The sequence below is a fragment of the Taudactylus pleione genome, unplaced genomic scaffold (assembly GCF_031769625.1).
Source record: "Taudactylus pleione unplaced genomic scaffold, aTauple2 ptg000070l, whole genome shotgun sequence".
Classification (NCBI taxonomy): Eukaryota; Metazoa; Chordata; class Amphibia; order Anura; family Myobatrachidae; genus Taudactylus; species Taudactylus pleione.
Window position 1 is genome coordinate 2,598,744 of NW_028284472.1, and position 26,898 is coordinate 2,625,641.

General features: G+C 37.3%; 20 non-coding genes across 20 annotated transcripts; all 20 read right to left on the reverse strand.

Moving 5' to 3' along the window:
- Positions 1–660: 660 nt before the first annotated feature.
- TRNAA-CGC (transfer RNA alanine (anticodon CGC)) lies at positions 661–732 on the reverse strand. The gene has a single exon. It is a non-coding gene; the product is annotated as a tRNA-Ala (tRNA).
- Positions 733–2,504: 1,772 nt separating this feature from the next.
- Positions 2,505–2,576, reverse strand: TRNAA-CGC (transfer RNA alanine (anticodon CGC)). Its single transcript has one exon. It is a non-coding gene; the product is annotated as a tRNA-Ala (tRNA).
- A 1,774-nt stretch (positions 2,577–4,350) lies between these two features.
- On the reverse strand, positions 4,351–4,422 carry TRNAA-CGC (transfer RNA alanine (anticodon CGC)). Its single transcript has one exon. It is a non-coding gene; the product is annotated as a tRNA-Ala (tRNA).
- Positions 4,423–5,273: 851 nt separating this feature from the next.
- On the reverse strand, positions 5,274–5,345 carry TRNAA-CGC (transfer RNA alanine (anticodon CGC)). Its single transcript has one exon. It is a non-coding gene; the product is annotated as a tRNA-Ala (tRNA).
- Positions 5,346–8,043: 2,698 nt separating this feature from the next.
- On the reverse strand, positions 8,044–8,115 carry TRNAA-CGC (transfer RNA alanine (anticodon CGC)). Its single transcript has one exon. It is a non-coding gene; the product is annotated as a tRNA-Ala (tRNA).
- Positions 8,116–8,966: 851 nt separating this feature from the next.
- TRNAA-CGC (transfer RNA alanine (anticodon CGC)) lies at positions 8,967–9,038 on the reverse strand. Its single transcript has one exon. It is a non-coding gene; the product is annotated as a tRNA-Ala (tRNA).
- Positions 9,039–10,810: 1,772 nt separating this feature from the next.
- TRNAA-CGC (transfer RNA alanine (anticodon CGC)) lies at positions 10,811–10,882 on the reverse strand. The gene has a single exon. It is a non-coding gene; the product is annotated as a tRNA-Ala (tRNA).
- Positions 10,883–12,655: 1,773 nt separating this feature from the next.
- TRNAV-CAC (transfer RNA valine (anticodon CAC)) lies at positions 12,656–12,728 on the reverse strand. Its single transcript has one exon. It is a non-coding gene; the product is annotated as a tRNA-Val (tRNA).
- Positions 12,729–13,579: 851 nt separating this feature from the next.
- TRNAA-CGC (transfer RNA alanine (anticodon CGC)) lies at positions 13,580–13,651 on the reverse strand. Its single transcript has one exon. It is a non-coding gene; the product is annotated as a tRNA-Ala (tRNA).
- Positions 13,652–14,502: 851 nt separating this feature from the next.
- TRNAA-CGC (transfer RNA alanine (anticodon CGC)) lies at positions 14,503–14,574 on the reverse strand. Its single transcript has one exon. It is a non-coding gene; the product is annotated as a tRNA-Ala (tRNA).
- An 851-nt stretch (positions 14,575–15,425) lies between these two features.
- On the reverse strand, positions 15,426–15,496 carry TRNAA-UGC (transfer RNA alanine (anticodon UGC)). Its single transcript has one exon. It is a non-coding gene; the product is annotated as a tRNA-Ala (tRNA).
- Positions 15,497–16,347: 851 nt separating this feature from the next.
- Positions 16,348–16,419, reverse strand: TRNAV-CAC (transfer RNA valine (anticodon CAC)). The gene has a single exon. It is a non-coding gene; the product is annotated as a tRNA-Val (tRNA).
- Positions 16,420–17,531: 1,112 nt separating this feature from the next.
- Positions 17,532–17,603, reverse strand: TRNAA-CGC (transfer RNA alanine (anticodon CGC)). The gene has a single exon. It is a non-coding gene; the product is annotated as a tRNA-Ala (tRNA).
- An 851-nt stretch (positions 17,604–18,454) lies between these two features.
- On the reverse strand, positions 18,455–18,526 carry TRNAA-CGC (transfer RNA alanine (anticodon CGC)). The gene has a single exon. It is a non-coding gene; the product is annotated as a tRNA-Ala (tRNA).
- A 1,775-nt stretch (positions 18,527–20,301) lies between these two features.
- On the reverse strand, positions 20,302–20,373 carry TRNAA-CGC (transfer RNA alanine (anticodon CGC)). The gene has a single exon. It is a non-coding gene; the product is annotated as a tRNA-Ala (tRNA).
- Positions 20,374–21,223: 850 nt separating this feature from the next.
- TRNAE-CUC (transfer RNA glutamic acid (anticodon CUC)) lies at positions 21,224–21,295 on the reverse strand. The gene has a single exon. It is a non-coding gene; the product is annotated as a tRNA-Glu (tRNA).
- Positions 21,296–22,146: 851 nt separating this feature from the next.
- On the reverse strand, positions 22,147–22,218 carry TRNAA-UGC (transfer RNA alanine (anticodon UGC)). The gene has a single exon. It is a non-coding gene; the product is annotated as a tRNA-Ala (tRNA).
- An 851-nt stretch (positions 22,219–23,069) lies between these two features.
- On the reverse strand, positions 23,070–23,141 carry TRNAA-CGC (transfer RNA alanine (anticodon CGC)). The gene has a single exon. It is a non-coding gene; the product is annotated as a tRNA-Ala (tRNA).
- A 2,697-nt stretch (positions 23,142–25,838) lies between these two features.
- Positions 25,839–25,910, reverse strand: TRNAA-CGC (transfer RNA alanine (anticodon CGC)). Its single transcript has one exon. It is a non-coding gene; the product is annotated as a tRNA-Ala (tRNA).
- An 851-nt stretch (positions 25,911–26,761) lies between these two features.
- Positions 26,762–26,833, reverse strand: TRNAA-CGC (transfer RNA alanine (anticodon CGC)). Its single transcript has one exon. It is a non-coding gene; the product is annotated as a tRNA-Ala (tRNA).
- Between the last annotated feature and the right edge of the window lie 65 nt (positions 26,834–26,898).

A 26,898-nucleotide genomic window follows, 5' to 3' on the forward strand; every position in this document is an offset into this window, starting at 1 on the left:
TGCTCTTAAAGTTCTCCATCAGAGACTGGTTCATCATCAGAATCCCCTACTTTTACTAATGAATGGTGTGGATATTGATCAAGTTTTGCTAACTAGAGGGCTGTCTTACATTCTGTTTGGTCATCAGTGTCAGAACTTAGCAGAAGGGCACAAAGGATGCATGCTAAGACTGCCTCTTGGCCACTGCTAGCTAATGCTTCAACAGACAATATTTCTAGAGTTCATATGTTGTCATCATTCCATGCTTTGAAATTTCATTAAGTGCTTGCCCTCCAAGCCCATGTCCATCCTCTTTTTGTTCACAAAGTGTTTGAACTTGTCTCTCAATCTTAATCAATTAGTTTTGCTATATTATTTGTCTCGCTCTTTTATTAAACTTTGCTCGGGTAGTCGCCTTCAGTTCCCACTGAAAATAAAAACTCTATTTCCTACTTACCATATGTTTTCCCTCAGTGTAGGAGAATGGCAATAAGCATTCAATGGGAACTTAACTTTGAAAAATGGAATGAAGAAGATGATGAATATAATCATATTTGATTGATTTTTTATGATTTGTATTCAACTTTGACTATTGCTGTAGAGTACTTTTATTGGTTTGCTTGTTTTCTTTGGCTCTACTAGAGAGTTTACATATGGTAAAAAGCTATATTTTGTAAAACTTGGAGATGCCGGGGATTGAATCCGGGGCCTCATACATGCGAAGCATGCGCTCTACCACTGAGCTATATCCCCTATGAGCTGCTATTTTTTTATGCACAAGTGATTGCAGCTTTACATTTCACTAGAGATTTACTACTTTTCAGTGTTATTAGGGATATCTTAGAGGATGGAAGCATAACCATTATACCATGCTTGACTGCAAGGACTTTATGGTTTTCATGGCTGATGAGAATGCAAGTAGATGCCCATTCCGAACATTGGAATGCTCTTAAAGTTCTCCATCAGAGACTGGTTCTTTATCAGAATCCCCTACTTTTACTAATGAATGGTGTGGATATTGATCAAGTTTTGCTAACTAGAGGGCTGTCTTACATTCTGTTTGGTCATCAGTGTCAGAACTTAGCAGAAGGTCACAAAGGATGCATGCTAAGACTGCCTCTTGGCCACTGCTAGCTAATGCTTCACCAGACAATCTATGTAGAGTTGATATGTTGTCATCATTCCATGCTTTGAAATATCATTAAGTGCTTGCCCTCAAAGCCCATGTCCATCCTCTTTTTGTTCACAAAGTGTTTGAACTTGTCTCTCAATCTTAATCAATTAGTTTTGCTATATTATTTGTCTCGCTCTTTTATTAAACTTTGCTTGAGTTGTCGCCTTCAGGTCCCACTGAAAATAAAAAATCTATTTCCTACTTACCATAAGTTTTCCCTCAGTGTAGGAGAATGGCAATAAGCATTCAATGGGAACTTAACTTTGAAAAATGGAATGAAGAAGATGATGAATATAATCATATTTGATTGATTTTTTAAGATTTGTATTCAACTTTGACTATTGCTGTAGAGTACTTTTATTGGTTTGCTTGTTTTCTTTGGCTCTACTTGAGAGTTTACATATGGTAAAAAGCTGTATTTTGTAAAACTTGGAGATGCCGGGGATTGAACCCGGGACCTCTTACATGCGAAGCATGCGCTCTACCACTGAGCAACATCCCGTAAGAGCTGCTATTTTTTTATGCACAAGTGATAGCAGCTTTACATTTCACTAGAGATTTACTACTTTCAGTGTTATTAGGGATATCTTAGAGGATGGAAGCATAACCTTTATACCATGCTTGACTGCAAGGACTTTATGGTTTTCATGGGTGATGAGAATGCAAGTAGAAGCCCATTCCAAACATTGGAATGCTCTTAAAGTTCTCCATCAGAGACTGGTTTATCATCAGAATCCCCTACTTTTACTAATGAATGGTGTGGATATTGATCAAGTTTTGCTAACTAGAGGGCTGTCTTACATTCTGTTTGGTCATCAGTGTCAGAACTTAGAAGAAGGGAACAAAGGATGCATGCTAAGACTGCCTCTCTGGCATTGCTAGCTAATGCTTCACCAGACAATCTAAGTAGAGTTCATATGTTGTCATCATTCCATGCTTTGAAATTTCATTAAGTGCTTGCCCTCCAAGCCCATGTCCATCCTCTTTTTGTTCACAAAGTGTTTGAACTTGTCTCTCAATCTTAATCAATTAGTTTTGCTAAATTATTTGTCTCGCTGTTTTATTAAACTTTGCTCGGGTAGTCGCCTTCAGTTCCCACTGAAAATAAAAAATCTATTTCCTACTTACCATATGTTTTCCCTCAGTGTAGGAGAATGGCAACAGGCATTCAATAGGTACTTAACTTTGAAAAATGGAATGAAGAAGATGATGAATATAATCATATTTGATTGATTTTTTATGATTTGTATTCAACTTTGACTATTGCTGTAGAGTACTTTTATTGGTTTGCTTGTTTTCTTTGGCTCTACTAGAGAGTTTACATATGGTAAATGCTGTATTTTGTAAAACTTGGAGATGCCGGGGATTGAATCCGGGGCCTCATACATGCGAAGCATGCACTCTACCACTGAGCTACATCCCCTATGAGCTGCTATTTTTTTATGCACAAGTGATTGCAGCTTTACATTTCACTAGAGATTTTCTACTTTTCAGTGTTATTAGGGATATCTTAGAGGATGGAAGCATAACCATTATAGCATGCTTGACTGCAAGGACTTTATGGTTTTCATGGCTGATGAGAATGCAAGTAGATGCCCCTTCCAAACACTGGAATGCTCTTAAAGTTCTCCATCAGAGACTGGTTTATCATCAGAATCCCCTACTTTTACTAATGAATGGTGTGGATATTGATCAAGTTTTGCTAACTAGAGGGCTGTCTTACATTCTGTTTGGTCATCAGTGTCAGAACTTAGCAGAAGGGCACAAAGGATGCATGCTAAGACTGCCTCTTGGGCATTGCTAGCTAATGCTTCACCAGACAATCTATGTAGAGTTGATATGTTGTCATCATTCCATGCTTTGAAATTTCATTAAGTGCTTGCCCTCCAAGCCCATGTCCATCCTCTTTTTGTTCATTAGGTGGTTGTACTTGTCTCTCAATCTTAATCATTTAGTTCTGCTATATTATTTGTCTCGCTCTTTTATTAAACTTTGCTCAGGTAGTCGCCTTCAGTTCCCACTGAGAATAAAAAATCTATTTCCTACTTACCATATGTTTTCCCTCAGTGTAGGAGAATGGCAATAGGCATTCAATGGGAATTTAACTTTGAAAAATGGAATGAAGAAGATGATGAATATAATCATATTTGATTATTTTTTTATGATTTGTATTCAACTTTGACTATTGCTGTAGAGTACTTGTATTGGTTTGCTTGTTATCTTTGGCTCTTCTAGAGAGTTTACATATGGTAAAAAGCTGTATTTTGCAAAACTTAGAGATTCTGGGGATTGAACTCAGGGGCTTATACAAGCGAAGCATGCGCTCTACCACCGAGCTACATCCCCTATGAGCTGTTATTTTCTGATGCATAAGTGATTGCAGCTTTACAATTCACTAGAGATTTACTACTTTTCAGTGTTATTAGTGATATCTTAGAGGATGGAAGGATAACCATTATACCATGCTTGACTTCAAGGACTGTATGGTTTTCATGGCTGATGAGAATGCAAGTAGATGCCCATTCTGAACATTGGAATGCTCTTAAAGTTCTCCATCAGAGACTGGTTCATCATCAGAAACCCCTACTTTTACTAATGAATGGTGTGGATATTGATCAAGTTTTGCTAACTAGAGGGCTGTCTTACATTCTGTTTGGTCATCAGTGTCAGAACTTAGCAGAAGGGCACAAAGGATGCATGCTAAGACTGCCTCTTGGCCACTGCTAGCTAATGCTTCAACAGACAATATTTCTAGAGTTCATATGTTGTCATCATTCCATGCTTTGAAATTTCATTAAGTGCTTGCCCTCCAAGCCCATGTCCATCCTCTTTTTGTTCACAAAGTGTTTGAACTTGTCTCTCAATCTTAATCAATTAGTTTTGCTATATTATTTGTCTCGCTCTTTTATTAAACTTTGCTCGGGTAGTCGCCTTCAGTTCCCACTGAAAATAAAAACTCTATTTCCTACTTACCATATGTTTTCCCTCAGTGTAGGAGAATGGCAATAAGCATTCAATGGGAACTTAACTTTGAAAAATGGAATGAAGAAGATGATGAATATAATCATATTTGATTGATTTTTTATGATTTGTATTCAACTTTGACTATTGCTGTAGAGTACTTTTATTGGTTTGCTTGTTTTCTTTGGCTCTACTAGAGAGTTTACATATGGTAAAAAGCTATATTTTGTAAAACTTGGAGATGCCGGGGATTGAATCCGGGGCCTCATACATGCGAAGCATGCGCTCTACCACTGAGCTATATCCCCTATGAGCTGCTATTTTTTTATGCACAAGTGATTGCAGCTTTACATTTCACTAGAGATTTACTACTTTTCAGTGTTATTAGGGATATCTTAGAGGATGGAAGCATAACCATTATACCATGCTTGACTGCAAGGACTTTATGGTTTTCATGGCTGATGAGAATGCAAGTAGATGCCCATTCCGAACATTGGAATGCTCTTAAAGTTCTCCATCAGAGACTGGTTCTTTATCAGAATCCCCTACTTTTACTAATGAATGGTGTGGATATTGATCAAGTTTTGCTAACTAGAGGGCTGTCTTACATTCTGTTTGGTCATCAGTGTCAGAACTTAGCAGAAGGTCACAAAGGATGCATGCTAAGACTGCCTCTTGGCCACTGCTAGCTAATGCTTCACCAGACAATCTATGTAGAGTTGATATGTTGTCATCATTCCATGCTTTGAAATATCATTAAGTGCTTGCCCTCAAAGCCCATGTCCATCCTCTTATTGTTCAAAAAGTGTTTGAACTTGTCTCTCAATCTTAATCAATTAGTTTTGCTATATTATTTGTCTCGCTCTTTTATTAAACTTTGCTTGAGTTGTCGCCTTCAGGTCCCACTGAAAATAAAAAATCTATTTCCTACTTACCATATGTTTTCCCTCAGTGTAGGAGAATGGCAATAAGCATTCAATGGGAATTTAACTTTGAAAAATGGAATGAAGAAGATGATGAATATAATCATATTTGATTGATTTTTTAAGATTTGTATTCAACTTTGACTATTGCTGTAGAGTACTTTTATTGGTCTGCTTGTTTTCTTTGGCTCTACTTGAGAGTTTACATATGGTAAAAAGCTGTATTTTGTAAAACTTGGAGATGCCGGGGATTGAACCCGGGACCTCTTACATGCGAAGCATGCGCTCTACCACTGAGCAACATCCCTTATGAGCTGCTATTTTTTTATGCACAAGTGATTGCAACTTTACATTTCACTGGAGATTTACTACTTTTCAGTGTTATTAGGGATATCTTAGAGGATGGAAGCGTAACCTTTACACCATGCTTGACTGCAAGGACTTTATAGTTTTCATGGCTGAAGAGAATGCAGGTAGATGCCCATTTCAAACACTGGAGTGCTCTTAAAGTTCTCCATCAGAGACTGGTTTATCATCAGAATCCCCTACTTTTACTAATGAATGGTGTGGATATTGATCAAGCTTTGCTAACTAGAGGTCTGTCTTACATTCTGTTTGGTCATCAGTGTCAGAACTTAGCAGAAGGGCACAAAGGATGCATGCTAAGACTGCCTCTTGGGCATTGCTAGCTAATGCTTCACCAGACAATCTATGTAGAGTTGATATGTTGTCATCATTCCATGCTTTGAAATTTCATTAAGTGCTTGCCCTCCAAGCCCATGTCCATCCTCTTTTTGTTCACAAAGTGTTTGAACTTGTCTCTCAATCTTAATCAATTAGTTTTGCTATATTATTTATCTCGCTCTTTTATTAAACTTTGCTCAGGTAGTCGCCTTCAGTTCCCACTGAGAATAAAAAATCTATTTCCTACTTACCATATGTTTTCCCTCAGTGTAGGAGAATGGCAATAGGCATTCAATGGGAACTTAACTTTGAAAAATGGAATGAAGAAGATGATGATTATTATAATCATATTTGATTCATTTTTTATGATTTGTATTCAACTTTGACTATTGCTGTAGAGTACTTGTATTGGTTTGCTTGTTATCTTTGGTTCTTCTAGAGAGTTTACATATGGTAAAAAGCTGTACTTTGCAAAACTTAGAGATTCTGGGGATTGAACTCAGGAGCTTATACAAGCGAAGCATGCGCTCTACCACCGAGCTACATCCCCTATGAGCTGCTATTTTCTGATGCATAAGTGATTGCAGCTTTACAATTCACTAGAGATTTACTACTTTTCAGTGTTATTAGTGATATCTTAGAGGATGGAAGGATAACCATTATACCATGCTTGACTGCAAGGACTTTATGGTTTTCATGGCTGATGAGAATGCAAGTAGATGCCCCTTCCTAACACTGGAATGCTCTTAAAGTTCTCCATCAGAGACTGGTTTATCATCAGAATCCACTACTTTTACTAATGAATGGTGTGGATATTGATCAAGTTTTGCTAACTAGAGGGCTGTCTTACATTCTGTTTGGTCATCAGTGTCTGAACTTAGCAGAAGGGCACAAAGGATGCATGCTAAGACTGCCTCTTGGGCATTGCTAGCTAATGCTTCACCAGACAATCTATGTAAAGTTGATATGTTGTCATCATTCCATGCTTTGAAATTTCATTAAGTGCTTGCCCTCCAAGCCCATGTCCATCCTCTTTTTGTTCATTAATGGTTGTACTTGTCTCTCAATCTTAATCATTTAGTTCTGCTATATTATTTGTCTCGCTCTTTTATTAAACTTTGCTCAGGTAGTCGCCTTCAGTTCCCACTGAGAATAAAAAATCTATTTCCTACTTACCATATGTTTTCCCTCAGTGTAGGAGAATGGCAATAGGCATTCAATGGGAACTTAACTTTGAAAAATGGAATGAAGAAGATGATGAATATAATCATATTTGATTATTTTTTTATGATTTGTATTCAACTTTGACTATAGCTGTAGAGTACTTGTATTGGTTTGCTTGTTATCTTTGGCTCTTCTAGAGAGTTTACATATGGTAAAAAGCTGTATTTTGCAAAACTTGGAGATTCTGGGGATTGAACTCAGGGGCTTATACAAGCAAAGCATGCGCTCTACCACCGAGCTACATCCCCTATGAGCTGCTATTTTCTGATGCATAAGTGATTGCAGCTTTACAATTCCCTAGAGATTTACTACTTTTCAGTGTTATTAGTGATATCTTAGAGGATGGAAGGATAACCATTATACCATGCTTGACTTCAAGGACTGTATGGTTTTCATGGCTGATGAGAATGCAAGTAGATGCCCATTCCGAACATTGGAATGCTCTTAAAGTTCTCCATCAGAGACTGGTTCATCATCAGAATCCCCTTCTTTTACTAATGAATGGTGTGGATATTGATCAAGTTTTGCTAACTAGAGGGCTGTCTTACAATCTGTTTGGTCATCAGTGTCAGAACTTAGCAGAAGGGCAGAAAGGATGCATGCTAAGACTGCCTCTTGGCCACTGCTAGCTAATGCTTCAACAGACAATCTTTGTAGAGTTCATATGTTGTCATCATTCCATGCTTTGAAATTTCATTAAGTGCTTGCCCTCCAAGCCCATGTCCTCCTCTTTTTCTTCACAAAGTGTTTGAACTTGTCTCTCAATCTTAATCAATTAGTTTTGCTATATTATTTGTCTCGCTCTTTTATTAAACTTTGCTTGAGTTGTCGCCTTCAGTTCCCACTGAGAATAAAAAATCTATTTCCTACTTACCATAAGTTTTCCCTCAGTGTAGGAGAATGGCAATAAGCATTCAATGGGAACTTAACTTTGAAAAATTGAATGAAGAAGATGATGAATATAATCATATTTGATTAATTTTTTATGATTTGTATTCAACTTTGACTATTGCTGTAGAGTACTTTTATTGGTTTGCTTGTTTTATTTGGCTCTACTAGAGAGTTTACATATGGTAAAAAGCTGTATTTTGTAAAACTTAGAGATGCCGGGGATTGAAACCGGGGCCTCATACATGCGAAGCATGCACTCTACCACTGAGCTACATCCCCTATGAGCTGCTATTTTTTTATGCACAAGTGATTGCAGCTTTACATTTCACTAGAGATTTACTACTTTTCAGTGTTATTAGGGATATCTTAGAGGATGGAAGCATAACCATTATACCATGCTTGACTGCAAGGACTTTATGGTCTTCATGGGTGATGAGAATGCAAGTAGAAGCCCATTCCAAACATTGGAATGCTCTTAAAGTTCTCCATCAGAGACTGGTTTATCATCAGAATCCCCTACTTTTACTAATGAATGGTGTGGATATTGATCAAGTTTTGCTAACTAGAGGGCTGTCTTACATTCTGTTTGGTCATCAGTATCAGAACTTAGTAGAAGGGCACAAAGGATGCATACTATGACTGCCTCTTGGTCATTGCTAGCTACTGCTTCACCAGACAATCTAAGTAGAGTTCATATGTAGTCATCATTCCATGCTTTGAAATTTCATTAAGTGCTTGCCCTCCAAGCCCATGTCCATGCTCTTTTTGTTCACAAAGTGTTTGAACTTGTCTTTCAATCTTAAACAATTAGTTTTGCTATATTATTTGTCTCGCTCTTTTATTAAACTTTGCTCAGGTAGTCGCCTTCAGTTCCCACAGAAAATAAAAAATCTATTTCCTACTTACCATATGTTTTCCTTCAGTGTAGGAGAATGGCAATAGGCATTCAATAGGTATTTAACTTTGAAAACTGGAATGAAGAAGATGATGAATATAATCATATTTGATTGATTTTTTATTATTTGTATTCAACTTTGACTATTGCTGTAGAGTACTTTTATTGGTTTGCTTGTTTTCTTTGGCTCTACTAGAGAGTTTACATATGGTAAAAAGCTGTATTTTGTAAAACTTGGAGATGCCGGGGATTGAATCCGGGGCCTCAAACATGCGAAGCATGCGCTCTACCACTGAGCTACATCCCCTATGAGCTGCTATTTTTTATGCACAAGTGATTGCAGCTTTACATTTCACTAGAGATTTACTACTTTTCAGTGTTATTAGGGATATCTTAGAGGATGGAAGCATAACCATTATACCATGCTTGACTGCAAGGACTTTATGGTTTTCATGGCTGATGAGAATGCAAGTAGATGCCCCTTCCAAACACTGGAATGCTCTTAAAGTTCTCCATCAGAGACTGGTTTATGATCAGAATCCCCTACTTTTACTAATGAATGGTGTGGATATTGATCAAGTTTTGCTAACTAGAGGGCTGTCTTACATTCTGTTTGGTCATCAGTGTCTGAACTTAGCAGAAGGGCACAAAGGATGCATGCTAAGACTGCCTTTTGGGCATTGCTAGCTAATGCTTCACCAGACAATCTATGTAGAGTTGATATGTTGTCATCATTCCATGCTTTGAAATTTCATTAAGTGCTTGCCCTCCAAGCCCATGTCCATCCTCTTTTTGTTCATTAATGGTTGTACTTGTCTCTCAATCTTAATCATTTAGTTCTGCTATATTATTTGTCTCGCTCTTTTATTAAACTTTGCTCAGGTAGTTGCCTTCAGTTCCCACTGAGAATAAAAAATCCATTTCCTACTTACCATATGTTTTCCCTCAGTGTAGGAGAATGGCAATAGGCATTCAATGGGAACTTAACTTTGAAAAATGGAATGAAGAAGATGATGAATATAATCATATTTGATTATTTTTTTATGATTTGTATTCAACTTTGACTATTGCTGTAGAGTACTTGTATTGGTTTGCTTGTTATCTTTGGCTCTTCTAGAGAGTTTACATAAGGTAAAAAGCTGTATTTTGCAAAACTTAGAGATTCTGGGGATTGAACTCAGGGCCTTATACAAGTGAAGCATGCGCTCTACCACTGAGCTACATCCCCTATGAGCTGCTATTTTCTGATGCATAAGTGATTGCAGCTTTACAATTCACTAGAGATTTACTACTTTTCAGTGTTATTAGTGATATCTTAGAGGATGGAAGGATAACCATTATACCATGCTTGACTTCAAAGACTGTATGGTTTTCATGGCTGATGAGAATGCAAGTAGATGCCCATTCTGAACATTGGAATGCTCTTAAAGTTCTCCATCAGAGACTGGTTCATCATCAGAATCCCTTACTTTTACTAATGAATGGTGTGGATATTGATCAAGTTTTGCTAACTAGAGGGCTGTCTTACATTCTGTTTGGTCATCAGTGTCAGAACTTAGCAGAAGGGCACAAAGGATGCATGCTAAGACTGCCTCTTGGCCACTGCTAGCTAATGCTTCAACAGACAATCTTTGTAGAGTTCATATGTTGTCATCATTCCATGCTTTGAAATTTCATTAAGTGCTTGCCCTCCAAGCCCATGTCCATCCTCTTTTTGTTCACAAAGTGTTTGAACTTGTCTCTCAATCTTAATCAATTAGTTTTGCTAAATTATTTGTCTCGCTGTTTTATTAAACTTTGCTCGGGTAGTCGCCTTCAGTTCCCACTGAAAATAAAAAATCTATTTCCTACTTACCATATGTTTTCCCTCAGTGTAGGAGAATGGAAATAGGCATGCAATGGGAACTTAACTTTGAAAAATGGAATGAAGAAGATGATGAACATAATCATATTTGATTGATTTTTTATGATTTGTATTCAACTTTGACTATTGCTGTAGAGTACTTTTATTGGTTTGCTTGTTAATTTTGGCTCTACTAGAGAGTTTACATATGGTAAAAAGCTGTATTTTGTAAAACTTGGAGATGCCGGGGATTGAACCCAGGGCCTCATACATGCGAAGCATGCGCTCTACCACTGAGCTACATCCCCTATGAACTGCTATTTTCTTATGCACAAGTGATTGCAACTTTACATTTCACTGGAGATTTACTACTTTTCAGTGTTATTAGGGACATATTAGAGGATGGAAGTATAACCATTAAACCATGCTTGACTGCAAGGACTTTATGGTTTTCATTGCTGATGAGAATGCAAGTAGATGCCCATTCCGAACATTAGAATGCTCTTAAAGTTCTCCATCAGAGACTGGTTCATCATCAGAATCCCCTACTTTTACTAATGAATGGTATGGATATTGATCAAGTTTTGCTAACTAGGGGGCTGTCTTACATTCTGTTTGGTCATCAGTGTCAGAACTTAGCAGAAGGGCACAAAGGATGCATGCTATGACTGCATCTTGGGCATTGCTAGCTAATGCTTCACCAGACAATCTATGTAGAGTTCATATGTTGTCATCATTCCATGCTTTCAAATTTCATTAAGTGCTTGCCCTCCAAGCCCATGTCCATCCTCTATTTGTTCACAAAGTGTTTGAACTTGTCTCTCAATCTTAATCAATTAGTTTTGCTATATTATTTGTCTCGCTCTTTTATTAAACTTTGCTCAGGTAGTCGCCTTCAGTTCCCACTGAAAATAAAAAATCTATTTCCTACTTACCATAAGTTTTCCCTCAGTGTAGGAGAATGGCAATAGGCATTCAATGGAAACTTAACTTTGAAAACTGGAATGAAGAAGATGATGAATATAATCATAATTGATTGATTTTTTATGATTTGTATTCAACTTTGACTATTGCTGTAGAGTACTTTTATTGGTTTGCTTGTTATCTTTGGCTCTACTAGAGAGTTTACATATGGTAAAAAGCTGTATTTTGTAAAACTTGGAGATGCCGGAGATTGAAACCGGGGCCTCATATATGCGAAGCATGCGCTCTACCACCGAGCTACATCCCCTATGAGCTGCTATTTCCTTATGCACAAGTGAGTGCAGCTTTATATTTCACTAGAGATTTACTACTTTTCAGTGTTATTAGCGATATATTAAAGGATGGAAGCATATCCATTATACCATGCTTGACTGCAAGGACTTCATGGTTGTCATGGGTGATGAGAATGCAAGTAGAAGCCTATTCCAAACATTGGAATGCTCTTAAAGTTCTCCATCAGAGACTGGTTTATCATCAGAATCCCCTACTTTTAGTAATGAATGGTGTGGATATTGATCAAGTTTTGCTATCTAGAGGGCTGTCTTACATTCTGTTTGGTCATCAGTGTCAGAACTTAGCAGAAGGGCACAATGGATGCATGCTATGACTGCCTCTTGGGCATTGCTAGCTAATGCTTCACCAGACAATCTATGTAGAGTTCATATGTTGTCATCATTCCATGCTTTGAAATTTCATTAAGTGCTAGCCCTCCAAGCCTATGTCCATCCTCTTTTTGTTCACAAAGTGTTTGAACTTGTCTCTCGATCTTAATCAATTAGTTTTGCTTTATTATTTGTCTCGCTCTTTTATTAAACTTTGCTCGGGTAGTCGCCTTCAGTTCCCACTGAAAATAAAAAATCTATTTCCTACTTACCATATGTTTTCCCTCAGTGTAGGAGAATGGCAATAGGCATTCAATGGGAACTTAACTTTGAAAAATGGAATGAAGAAGATGATGAATATAATCATATTTGATTGATTTTTTATGATTTGTATTCAACTTTGACTATTGCTGTAGAGTACTTTTATTGGTTTGCTTTTTAACTTTTGCTCTACTAGAGAGTTTACATATGGTAAAAAGTTGTATTTTGTTAAACTTGGAAATGCCGGGGATTGAACCCGGGGCCTCATACATGTGAAGCATGCGCTCTACCACTGAGCTACATCCCATATGAGCTGCTATTTTCTTATGCACAAGTGATTGCAGCTTTACATTTCACTAGAGAGTTACTACTTTTCAGTGTTATTAGGGATATATTAGAGGATGGAAGCATAACCATTATACCATGCTTGACTGCAAGGACTTTATGGTTTTCATGGCTGATAAGAATGCAAGTAGAAGCCCATTCCAAACATTGGAATGCTCTTAAAGTTCTCCATCAGAGACTGGTTTATCATCAGAATCCCCTACTTTTACTAATGAATGGTGTGGATATTGATCAAGTTTTCCTAACTAGAGGGCTGTCTTACATTCTGTTTGGTCATCAGTGTCAGAACTTAGCAGAAGGGCACAAAGGATGCATGCTATGACTGCCTCTTGGGCATTGCTAGCTAATGCTTCACCAGACAATCTATGTAGAGTTGATATGTTGTCATCATTCCATGCTTTGAAATTTCATTAAGTGCTTGCCCTCCAAGCCTATGTCCATCCTCTTTTTGTTCACAAAGTGTTTGAACTTGTCTCTCAATCTTAATCAATTAGTTTTGCTATATTTCTTGTCTTGCTCTTTTATTAAACTTTGCTCTTGTTGTCGCCTTCAGTTCCCTCTGAAAATAGAAAATCTATTTCCTACTTACCATAAGTTTTCCCTCAGTGTAGGAGAATGGCAATAGGCATTCAATGGGAACTTAACTTTGAAAATTGGAATGAAGAAGATGATGAATATAATCATATTTGATTGATTTTTTATGATTTGTATTCAACTCTGACTATTGCTGTAGAGTACTTTTATTGGTTTGCTTGTTTTCTTTGGCTCTACTAGAGAGTTTACATATGGTAAAAAGCTGTATTTTATAAAACTTGGAGATGCCGGGGATTGAATCCGGGGCCTCATACATGCGAAGCACGCACTCTACCACTGAGCTACATCCCCTATGAGCTGCTATTTTTTTATGCACAAGTTATTGCAGCTTTACATTTCACTAGAGATTTACAACTTTTCAGTGTTATTAGGGATATCTTAGAGGATGGAAGCATTACCATTATACCATGCTTGACTGCAAGGACTTTATGTTTTTCATGGCTGATGAGAATGCAAGTAGATGCCCATTCCAAACACTGGAATGCTCTTAAAGTTCTCCATCAGAGACTGGTTTATCATCAGAATCCCCTACTTTTACTAATGAATGGTGTGGATATTGATCAAGTTTTGCTAACTAGAGGGCTGTCTTACATTCTGTTTGGTCATCAGTGTCAGAACTTAGCAGAAGGGCACAAAGGATGCATGCTAAGACTGCCTCTTGGCCACAGCTAGCTAATGCTTCAACAGACAATATTTGTAGAGTTCATATGTTGTCATCATTCCATGCTTTGAAATTTCATTAAGTGCTTGCCCTCCAAGCCCATGTCCATCCTCTTTTTGTTCACAAAGTGTTTGAACTTGTCTCTCAATCTTAATCAATTAGTTTTGCTATATTATTTGTCTCGCTCTTTTATTAAACTTTGCTCGGGTAGTCGCCTTCAGTTCCCACTGAAAATAAAAAATCTATTTCCTACTTACCATATGTTTTCCCTCAGTGTAGGAGAATGGCAATAGGCATTCAATGGGAACTTAACTTTGAAAAATGGAATGAAGAAGATGATGAATATAATCATATTTGATTGATTTTTTATGATTTGTATTCAACTTTGACTATTGCTGTAGAGTACTTTTATTGGTTTGCTTGTTAACTTTGGCTCTACTAGAGAGTTTACTTATGGTAAAAAGCTGTATTTTGTAAAACTTGGAGATGCCGGGGATTGAACCCGGGGCCTCATACATGCGAAGCATGCGCTCTACCACTGAGCTACATCCCCTATGAACTGTTATTTTCTTATGTACAAGTGATTGCAGCTTTACATTTCACTAGAGATTTACTACTTTTCAGTGTTATTAGGGATATATTAGAGGATGGAAGCATAACCATTATACCATGCTTTACTGCAAGGACTTTATGGTTTTCATGGGTGATGAGAATGCAAGTAGAAGTCCATTCCAAACATTGGAATGCTCTTAAAGTTCTCCATCAGAGACTGGTTTATCATCAGAATCCCCTACTTTTACTAATGAATGGTGTGGATATTGATCAAGTTTTGCTAACTAGAGGGCTGTCTTACATTTTGTTTGGTCATCAGTGTCAGAACTTAGCAGAAGGGCACAAAGGATGCATGCTATGACTGCTTCCTGGATACTGCTAGCTAATGCTTCAACAGACAATCTATGTAGAGTTCATATGTTGTCATCATTCCATGCTTTGAAATTTCATTAAGTGCTTGCCCTCCAAGCCCATGTCCATCCTCTTTTTGTTCACAAAGTGTTTGAACTTGTCTCTCAATCTTAATCAATTAGTTTTGCTATATTATTTGTCTCGCTCTTTTATTAAACTTTGCTCGGGTAGTCGCCTTCAGTTCCCACTGAAAATAAAAAATCTATTTCCTACTTACCATATGTTTTCCCTCAGTGTAGGAGAATGGCAATAGGCATTCAATGGGAACTTAACTTTGAAAAATGGAATGAAGAAGATGATGAATATAATCATATTTGATTGATTTTTTATGATTTGTATTCAACTTTGACTATTGCTACAGAGTACTTTTTTTGGTTTGCTTGTTAACATTGGCTCTACTAGAGAGTTTACATATGGTAAAAAGCAGTATTTTGTAAAACTTGGAGACGCCGGGGATTGAACCCAGGCCTCATACATGCAAAGCATGCGCTCTACCACTGAGCTACATCCCCTATGAGCTGCTATTTTCTTACGTACAAGTGATTGCAGCTTTACATTTCACTAGAGATTTACTACTTTTCAGTGTTATTAGGGATATATTAGAGGATGGAAGCATAACCATTATACCATGCTTGACTGCAAGGACTTTATGGTTTTCATGGGTGATGAGTAGGCAAGTACAAGTCCATTCCAAACATTGGAATGCTCTTAAAGTTCTCCATCAGAGACTGGTTTATCATCAGAATCCCCTACTTTTACTAATGAATGGTGTGGATATTGATCAAGTTTTGCTAACTAGAGGGCTGTCTTACATTCTGTTTGGTCATCAGTGTCAGAACTTAGCAGAAGGGCACAAAGGATGCATGCTATGACTGCTTCCTGGATACTGCTAGCTAATGCTTCAACAGACAATCTATGTAGAGTTCATATGTTGTCATCATTCCATGCTTTGAAATTTCATTAAGTGCTTGCCCTCCAAGCCCATGTCCATCCTCTTTTTGTTCACAAAGTGTTTGAACTTGTCTCTCAATCTTAATCAATTAGTTTTGCTATATTATTTGTCTCGCTCTTTTATTAAACTTTGCTCGGGTAGTCGCCTTCAGTTCCCACTGAAAATAAAAAATCTATTTCCTACTTACCATATGTTTTCCCTCAGTGTAGGAGAATGGCAATAGGCATTCAATGGGAACTTAACTTTGAAAAATGGAATGAAGAAGATGATGAATATAATCATATTTGATTGATTTTTTATGATTTGTATTCAACTTTGACTATTGCTGTAGAGTACTTTTATTGGTTTGCTTGTTAACTTTGGCTCTACTAGAGAGTTTACTTATGGTAAAAAGCTGTATTTTGTAAAACTTGGAGATGCCGGTGATTGAACCCGGGGCCTCATACATGTGAAGCATGCACTCTACCACTGAGCTACATCCCCTATGAGCTGTTATTTTCTTATGTACAAGTGATTGCAGCTTTACATTTCACTAGAGATTTACTACTTTTCAGTGTTATTAGGGATATATTAGAGGATGGAAGCATAACCATTATACCATGCTTTACTGCAAGGACTTTATGGTTTTCATGGGTGATGAGAATGCAAGTAGAAGTCCATTCCAAACATTGGAATGCTCTTTAAGTTCTCCATCAGAGACTGGTTTATCATCAGAATCCCCTACTACCACTGAGCTACATCCCCTATGAGCTGCTATTTTCTTATGTACAAGTGATTGCAGCTTTACATTTCACTAGAGATTTACTACTTTTCAGTGTTATTAGGGATATATTAGAGGATGGAAGCATAACCATTATACCATGCTTGACTGCAAGGACTTTATGGTTTTCATGGGTGATGAGAAGGCAAGTAGAAGTCCATTCCAAACATTGGAATGCTCTTAAAGTTCTCCATCAGAGACTGGTTTATCATCAGAATCCCCTACTTTTACTAATGAATGGTGTGGATATTGATCAAGTTTTGCTAACTAGAGGGCTGTCTTACATTCTGTTTGGTCATCAGTGTCAGAACTTAGCAGAAGGGCACAAAGGATGCATGCTAAGACTGCCTCTTGGCCACTGCCAGCTAATGCTGCAACAGACAATATTTGTAGAGTTCATATGTTGTCATCATTCCATGCTTTGAAATTTCATTAAGTGCTTGCCCTCCATGCCCATGTCCATCCTCTTTTTGTTCTCAAAGTGTTTGAACTTGTCTCTCAATCTTAATCAATTAGTTTTGCTATATTATTTGTCTCTCTCTTTTATTAAACTTTGCTAGGGTAGTCGCCTTCAGTTCCCACTGAGAATAAAAAATCTATTTCCTACTTACCATATGTTTTCCCTCAGTGTAGGAGAATGGCAATAGGCATTCAATGGGAACTTAACTTTGAAAAATGGAATGAAGAAGATGATGAATATAATCATATTTGATTGATTTTTTATGATTTGTATTCAACTTTGACTATTGCTGTAGAGTACTTTTATTGGTTTGCTTGTTAACTTTGGCTCTACTAGAGAGTTTACTTATGGTAAAAAGCTGTATTTTGTAAAACTTTGAGATGCCGGGGATTGAACCCGGGGCCTCATACATGCGAAGCATGCACTCTTCCACTGAGCTACATCCCCTATGAGCTGTTATTTTCTTATGTACAAGTGATTGCAGCTTTACATTTCACTAGAGATTTACTACTTTTCAGTGTTATTAGGGATATATTAGAGGATGGAAGCATAACCATTATACCATGCTTTACTGCAAGGACTTTATGGTTTTCATAGGTGATGAGAATGCAAGTAGAAGTCCATTCCAAACATTGGAATGCTCTTAAAGTTCTCCATCAGAGACTGGTTTATCATCAGAATCCCCTACTTTTACTAATGAATGGTGTGGATAGTGATCAAGTTTTGCTAACTAGAGGGCTGTCTTACATTCTGTTTGGTCATCAGTGTCAGAACTTAGCAGAAGGGCACAAAGGATGCATGCTATGACTGCTTCCTGGATACTGCTAGCTAATGCTTCAACAGACAATCTATGTAGAGTTCATATGTTGTCATCATTCCATGCTTTGAAATTTCATTAAGTGCTTGCCCTCCAAGCCCATGTCCATCCTCTTTTTGTTCACAAAGTGTTTGAACTTGTCTCTCAATCTTAATCAATTAGTTTTGCTATATTATTTGTCTCGCTCTTTTATTAAACTTTGCTCGGGTAGTCGCCTTCAGTTCCCACTGAAAATAAAAAATCTATTTCCTACTTACCATATGTTTTCCCTCAGTGTATGAGAATGGCAATAGGCATTCAATGGGAACTTAACTTTGAAAAATGGAATGAAGAAGATGATGAATATAATCATATTTGATTGATTTTTTATGATTTGTATTCAACTTTGACTATTGCTACAGAGTACTTTTTTTGGTTTGCTTGTTAACTTTGGCTCTACTAGAGAGTTTACATATGGTAAAAAGCTGTATTTTGTAAAACTTGGAGACGCCGGGGATTGAACCCGGGGCCTCATACATGCGAAGCATGCGCTCTACCACTGAGCTACATCCCCTATGAGCTGCTATTTTCTTATGTACAAGTGATTGCAGCTTTACATTTCACTAGAGATTTACTACTTTTCAGTGTTATTAGGGATATATTAGAGGATGGAAGCATAACCATTATACCATGCTTGACTGCAAGGACTTTATGGTTTTCATGGGTGATGAGAAGGCAAGTAGAAGTCCATTCCAAACATTGGAATGCTCTTAAAGTTCTCCATCAGAGACTGGTTTATCATCAGAATCCCCTACTTTTACTAATGAATGGTGTGGATATTGATCAAGTTTTGCTAACTAGAGGGCTGTCTTACATTCTGTTTGGTCATCAGTGTCAGAACTTAGCAGAAGGGCACAAAGGATGCATGCTAAGACTGCCTCTTGGCCACTGCTAGCTAATACTTCACCAGACAATCTATGTAGAGTTCATATGTTGTCATCATTCCATGCTTTGAAATTTCATTAAGTGCTTGCCCTCCAAGCCCATGTCCATCCTCTTTTTGTTCACAAAGTGTTTGAACTTGTCTCTCAATCTTAATCAATTAGTTTTGCTATATTATTTGTCTCGCTCTTTTATTAAACTTTGCTCGGGTAGTCGCCTTCAGTTCCCACTGAAAATAAAAAATCTATTTCCTACTTACCATATGTTTTCCCTCAGTGTAGGAGAATGGCAATAGGCATTCAATGGGAACTTAACTTTGAAAAATGGAATGAAGAAGATGATGAATATAATCATATTTGATTGATTTTTTATGATTTGTATTCAACTTTGACTATTGCTGTAGAGTACTTTTATTGGTTTGCTTGTTTTCTTTGGCTCTACTAGAGAGTTTACATATGGTAAAAAGCTGTATTTTGTAAAACTTGGAGATGCCGGGGATTGAATCCGGGGCCTCATACATGCGAAGCATGCGCTCTACCACTGAGCTACATCCCGTATGAGCTGCTATTTTTTTATGCACAAGTGATTGCAGCTTTACATTTCACTAGAGATTTACTACTTTTCAGTGTTATTAGGGATATATTAGAGGATGGAAGCATAACCATTATACCATGCTTGACTGCAAGGACTTTATGGTTTTCATGGGTGATGAGAAATCAAGTAGAAGTCCATTCCAAACTTTGGAATGCTCTTAAAGTTCTCCATCAGAGACTGGATTATCTTCAGAAATCCCCTACTTTTACAAATTAATGGTGTGCATAATGATCAAGTTTTGCTAACTAGAGGGCTGTCTTACATTCTGTTTGGTCATCAGGGTATGAACTTAGCAGAAGGGCACAAAGGATGCATGCTATGACTGCCTCTTGGGCATTGCTAGCTAATGCTTCACCAGACAATCTATGTAGAGTTGATATGTTGTCATCATTCCATGCTTTGAAATTTAATTAAGCGCTTGCCCTCCAAGCCTATGTCCATCCTCTTTTTGTTCACAAAGTGTTTGAACTTGTCTCTCAATCTTAATCAATTAGTTTTGCTATATTACTTGTCTCGCTCTTTTATTAAACTTTGCTCGGGTTGTCGCCTTCAGTTCCCACTGAAAATATAAAATCTATTTCCTACTTACCATAAGTTTTCCCTCAGTGTAGGAGAATGGCAATAGGCATTCAATGGGAACTTAACTTTGAAAATTGGAATGAAGAAGATGATGAATATAATCATATTTGATTGATTTTTTATGATTTGTATTCAACTCTGACTATTGCTGTAGAGTACTTTTATTGGTTTGCTTGTTTTCTTTGGCTCTACTAGAGAGTTTACATATGGTAAAAAGCTGTATTTTATAAAACTTGGAGATGTCGGGGATTGAATCCGGGGCCTCATACATGCGAAGCATGCACTCTACCACTGAGCTACATCCCCTATGAGCTGCTATTTTTTTATACACAAGTGATTGCAGCTTTACATTTCACTAGAGATTTACTACTTTTCAGTGTTATTAGGGATATCTTAGAGGATGGAAGCATTACCATTATACCATGCTTGACTGCAAGGACTTTATGGTTTTCATGGCTGATGAGAATGCAAGTAGAAGCCCATTCCAAACACTGGAATGCTCTTAAAGTTCTCCATCAGAGACTGGTTTATCATCAGAATCCCCTACTTTTACTAATGAATGGTGTGGATATTGATCAAGTTTTGCTAACTAGAGGGCTGTCTTACATTCTGTTTGGTCATCAGTGTCAGAACTTAGCAGAAGGGCACAAAGGATGCATGCTATGACTGCTTCCTGGACACTGCTAGCTAATGCTTCAACAGACAATCTATGTAGAGTTCATATGTTGTCATCATTCCATGCTTTGAAATTTCATTAAGTGCTTGCCCTCCAAGCCCATGTCCATCCTCTTTTTGTTCACAAAGTGTTTGAACTTGTCTCTCAATCTTAATCAATTAGTTGTGCTATATTATTTGTCTCACTCTTTTATTAGACTTTGCTCGGGTAGTCGCCTTCAGTTCCCACTGAAAATAAAAAATCTATTTCCTACTTACCATATGTTTTCCCTCAGTGTAGGAGAATGGCAATAGGCATTCAATGGGAACTTAACTTTGAAAAATGGAATGAAGAAGATGATGAATATAATCATATTTGATTGATTTTTTATGATTTGTATTCAACTTTGACTATTGCTGTAGAGTACTTTTATTGGTTTGCTTGTTAACTTTGGCTCTACTAGAGAGTTTACATATGGTAAAAAGCTGTATTTTGTAAACTTGGAGATGCCGGGGATTGAACCCGGGGCCTCATACATGAGAAGCATGCGCTCTACCACTGAGCTACATCCCCTATGAGCTGCTATTATCTTATGCACAAGTGATTGCAGCTTTACATTTCACTAGAGATTTACTACTTTTCAGTGTTATTAGGGATATATTAGAGGATGGAAGCATAACCATTATACCATGCTTGACTGCAAGGGCTTTATGGTTTTCATGGGTGATGAGAATGCAAGTTGAAGCCCATTCCAAACATTGGAATGCTCTTAAAGTTCTCCATCAGAGACTGGTTTATCATCAGAATCCCCTACTTTTACTAATGAATGGTGTGGATATTGATCAAGTTTTGCTAACTAGAGGGCTGTCTTACATTCTGTTTGCTCATCAGTGTCAGAACTTAGCAGAAGGGCACAAAGGATGCATGCTATGACTGCCTCTTGGGCATTGCTAGCTAATGCTTCACCAGACAATCTAAGTAGAGTTCATATGTTGTCATCATTCCATGCTTTGAAATTTCATTAAGTGCTTGCCCTCCAAGCCCATGTCCATCCTCTTTTTGTTCACAAAGTGTTTGAACTTGTCTCTCAATCTTAATCAATTAGTTTTGCTATATTATTTGTCTCGCTCTTTTATTAAACTTTGCTCAGGTAGTCACCTTCAGTTCCCACTTAAAATAAAAAATCTATTTCCTACTTACCATAAGTTTTCCCTCAGTGTAGGAGAATGGCAATAGGCATTCAATGGGAACTTAACTTTGAAAACTGGAATGAAGATGATGATGAATATAATCATATTTGATTGATTTTTTATGATTTGTGTTCAACTTTGACTATTGCTGTAGAGTACTTTTATTGGTTTGCTTGTTATCTTTGGCTCTACAAAAGAGTTTACATATGGTAAAAAGCTGTATTTTGTAAAACTTGGAGATGCCGATGATTGAACCCAGGGCCTCATACATGCAAAGCATGCGCTCTACCACTGAGCTACATCCCCTATGAGTTGCTCTTTTCTTATGCACAAGTGATTGCAGCTTTACATTTCACTAGAGATTTACTACTTTTCAGTGTTATTAGGGATATCTTAGAGGATGATAGCATAACCATTATACCATGCTTGACTGCAAGGACTTTATGGTTTTCATGGCTGATGAGAATGCAAGTAGATGCCCATTCCGAACATTGGAATGCTCTTAAAGTTCACCATAAGAGACTGGTTTATCATCAGAATCCCCTACTTTTACTAATGAATGGTGTTGATATTGATCAATTTTTGCTAAATAGAGGGCTGTCTTACATTCTGTTTGGTCATCAGTGTCAGAACTTAGCAAAAGGGCACAAAGGATGCATTCTGTGACTGCCTCTTGGGCATTGCTAGCTAATGCTTCAACAGACAATCTATGTAGAGTTCATATGTTGTCATCATTCCATGCTTTGAAATTTCATTAAGTGCTTGCCCTCCATGCCCATGTCCATCCTCTTTTTGTTCACAAAGTGTTTGAACTTGTCTCTCAATCTTAATCAATTACTTTTGCTATATTATTTGTCTCGCTCTTTTATTAAACTTTGCTCGGGTAGTGGCCTTCAGTTCCCACTGAAAATAAAAAATCTATTTCCTACTTACCATATGTTTTCGCTCAGTGTAGAAGAATGGCAATAGGCATTCAATGGGAACTTAACTGTGAAAAATAGAATGAAGAAGATGATGAATATAATCATATTTGATTGATTTTTTATGATTTGTATTCAACTTTGACTATTGCTGTAGAGTACTTTTATTGGTTTGCTTGTTTTCTTTGGCTTTACTAGAGAGTTTACATATGGTAAAAAGCTGTATTTTGTAAAACTTGGAGAGGCCAGGGATTGAACCCGGGACCTCATACATGCGAAGCATGCACTCTACCACTGAGCTACATCCCCTATGAGCTGCTATTTTCTTATGCACAAGTGATTGCAACTTTACATTTCACTAGAGATTTACTACTTTTCAGTGTTATTAGGGATATATTAGAGGATGGAAGCATAACCATTATACCATGCTTGACTGCAAGGACTTTATGGTTTTCATGGCTGATGAGAATGCAAGTAGATGCCCATTCCGAACATTGGAATGCTCTTAAAGTTCACCATAAGAGACTGGTTTATCATCAGAATCCCCTACTTTTACTAATGAATGGTGTTGATATTGATCAAGTTTTGCTAAATAGAGGGCTGTCTTACATTCTGTTTGGTCATCAATGTCAGAACTTGGCAAAAGGGCACAAAGGATGCATGCTATGACTGCCTCTTGGGCATTGCTAGCTAATGCTTCAACAGACAATCTATGTAGAGTTCATATGTTGTCATCATTCCATGCTTTGAAATTTCATTAACTGCTTGCCCTCCAAGCCCATGTCCATCCTCTTTTTGTTCACAAAGTGTTTGAACTTGTCTCTTAATCTTAATCAATTAGTTTTGCTATATTATTTGTCTCGCTCTTTTATTAAACTTTGCTCGGGTAGTCGCCTTCAGTTCCCACTGAGAATAAAAAATCTATTTCCTACTTACCATATGTTTTCCCTCAGTGTAGGAGAATGGCAATAGGCATTCAATGGGAACTTAACTTTGAAAAATGGAATGAAGAAGATGATGAATATAATCATATTTGATTGATTTTTTATGATTTGTATTCAACTTTGACTATTGCTGTAGAGTACTTTTATTGGTTTGCTTGTTTTCTTTGGCTCTACTAGAGAGTTTACATATGGTAAAAATCTGTATTTCGTAAAACTTGGAGATGCCGGGGATTGCATCCGGGGCCTCATACATGCGAAGCATGCCCTCTACCACTGAGCTACATCCCCTATGAGCTGCTATTTTTTGATGCACAAGTGATTGCAGCTTTAAATTTCACTAGAGATTTACTACTTTTCAGTGTTATTAGGGATATCTTAGAGGATGGAAGCATAACCATTATACCATCCTTGACTGCAAGGACTTTATGGTTTTCATGGCTGATGAGAATGCAAGGAGATGCCCATTCCGAACATTGGAATGCTCTTAAAGTTCTCCATAAGAGACTGGTTTATCATCAGAATCCCCTACTTTTACTAATGAATGGTGTGGATATTGATCAAGTTTTGCTAAATAGAGGGCTGTCTTACATTCTGTTTGGTCATCAGTGTCAGAACTTAGCAAAAGGGCACAAAGGATGCATGCTATGACTGCCTCTTGGGCATTGCTAGCTAATGCTTCAACAGACAATCTATGTAGAGTTCATATGTTGTCATCATTCCATGCTTTGAAATTTTATTAAGTGCTTGCCCTCCAAGCCCATGTCCATCCTCTTTTTGTTCATAAAGTGGTTGAACTTATCTCTCAATCTTAATCATTTAGTTCTGCTATATTATTTGTCTCGCTCTTTTATTAAACTTTACTCAGGTAGTCGCCTTCAGTTCACACTGAGAATAAAAAATCTATTTCCTACTTACAATATGTTTTCCCTCAGTGTAGGAGAATGGCAATAGGCATTCAATGGGAACTTAACTTTGAAAAATGTAATGAAGAAGATGATGAATATAATCATATTTGATTGATTTTTTATGATTTGTATTCAACTTTGACTATTGCTGTAGAGTACTTTTATTGATTTGCTTGTTAACTTTGGCTCTACTAGAGAGTTTACATATGGTAAAAAGCTGTATTTTGTAAAACAAAGAGATGCCGGGGATTAACCCCGGGGCCTCATACATGCGAAGCATGCGCTCTACCACTGAGCTACATCCCCTATGAGCTGCTATTTTCTTATGCACAAGTGATTGCAGCTTTACATTTCACTAGAGATTTACTACTTTTCAGTGTTATTAGGGATATATTAGAGGATGGAAGCATAACCATTATACCATGCTTGACTGCAAGGACTTCATGGTTTTCATGGCTGATGAGAATGCAAGTAGATGCCCATTCTGAACATTGGAATGCTCTCAAAGTTCTCCATCAGAGACTGGTTCATCATCAGAATCCCCTACTTTTACTAATGAATGGTTTGGATATTGATCAAGTTTTGCTAACTAGAGGGCTGTCTTACATTCTGTTTGGTCATCAGTGTCAGAACTTAGCAGAAGGGCACAAAGGATGCATGCTAAGTCTGCCTCTTGGGCATTGCTAGCTAATGCTTCACCAGACAATCTATGTAGACTTCATATGTTGTCATCATTCCATGCTTTGAAATTTCATTAAGTGCTTGCCCTCCAAGCCCATGTCCATCCTCTTTTTGTTCACAAAGTGTTTGAACTTGTCTCTCAATCTTAATCAATTAGTTTTGCTATATTATTTGTCTCGCTCTTTTATTAAACTTTGCTTGAGTTGTCGCCTTCAGTTCCCACTGAAAATAAAAAATCTATTTCCTACTTACCATAAGTTTTCCCTCAGTGTAGGAGAATGGCAATAGGCATTCAATGGGAACTTAACTTTGAAAAATGGAATGAAGAAGATGATGAATATAATCATATTTGATTGATTTTTTATGATTTGTGTTCAACTTTGACTATTGCTGTAGAGTACTTTTATTGGTTTGCTTGTTATCTTTGGCTCTACTAGAGAGTTTATATATGGTAAAAAGCTGTATTTTGTAAAACTAAGAGATGCCAGGGATTGAACCCAGGGCCTCATACATGCGAAGCATGCGCTCTACCACTGAGCTACATCCCCTATAAGCTGCTATTTTCTTATGCACAAGTGATTGCAGCTTTACATTTCACTAGAGATTTATTACTTTTCAGTGTTATTAGGGATATATTAGAGGATGGAAGCATAACCATTATACCATGCTTGACTGCAAGGACTTTACGGTTTTCATGGCTGATGAGAATGCAAGTAGATGCCCATTCCAAACACTGGAATGCTCTTAAAGTTCTCCATCAGAGACTGGTTTATCATCAGAATCCCCTACTTTTACTAATGAATGGTGTGGATATTGATCAAGTTTTGCTAACTAGAGGGCTGTCTTACATTCTGTTTGGTCATCAGTGTCAGAACTTAGCAGAAGGGCACAAAGAATGCATGCTAAGACTGCCTCTTGGGCATTGCTAGAAAATGCTTCACAAGACAATCTATGTAGACTTCATATGTTGTCATGATTCCATGCTTTGAAATTTTATTAAGTGCTTGCCCTCCAAGCCCATGTCCATCCTCTTTTTGTTCATAAAGTGGTTGAACTTGTCTCTCAATCTTAATCATTTAGCTCTGCTATATTATTTGTCTCGCTTTTTTATTAAACTTTGCTCAGGTAGTCGCCTTCAGTTCCCACTGAGAATAAAAAATCTATTTCCTACTTACAATATGTTTTCCCTCAGTGTAGGAGAATGGCAATAGGCATTCAATGGGAACTTAACTTTGAAAAATGGAATGAAGAAGATGATGAATATAATCATATTTGATTGATTTTTTATGATTTGTGTTCAACTTTGACTATTGCTGTAGAGTACTTTTATTGGTTTGCTTGTTATCTTTGGCTCTACTAGAGAGTTTACATATGGTAAAAAGCTGCATTTTGTAAAACTTGGAGATGACGGGGATTGAACCCGGGGCCTCATACATGCGAAGCATGCGCTCTACTACTGAGCTACATCCCCTATGAGCTGCTGTTTATTTATACACAAGTGATTGCAGCTTTACATTTCACTAGAGATTTACTACT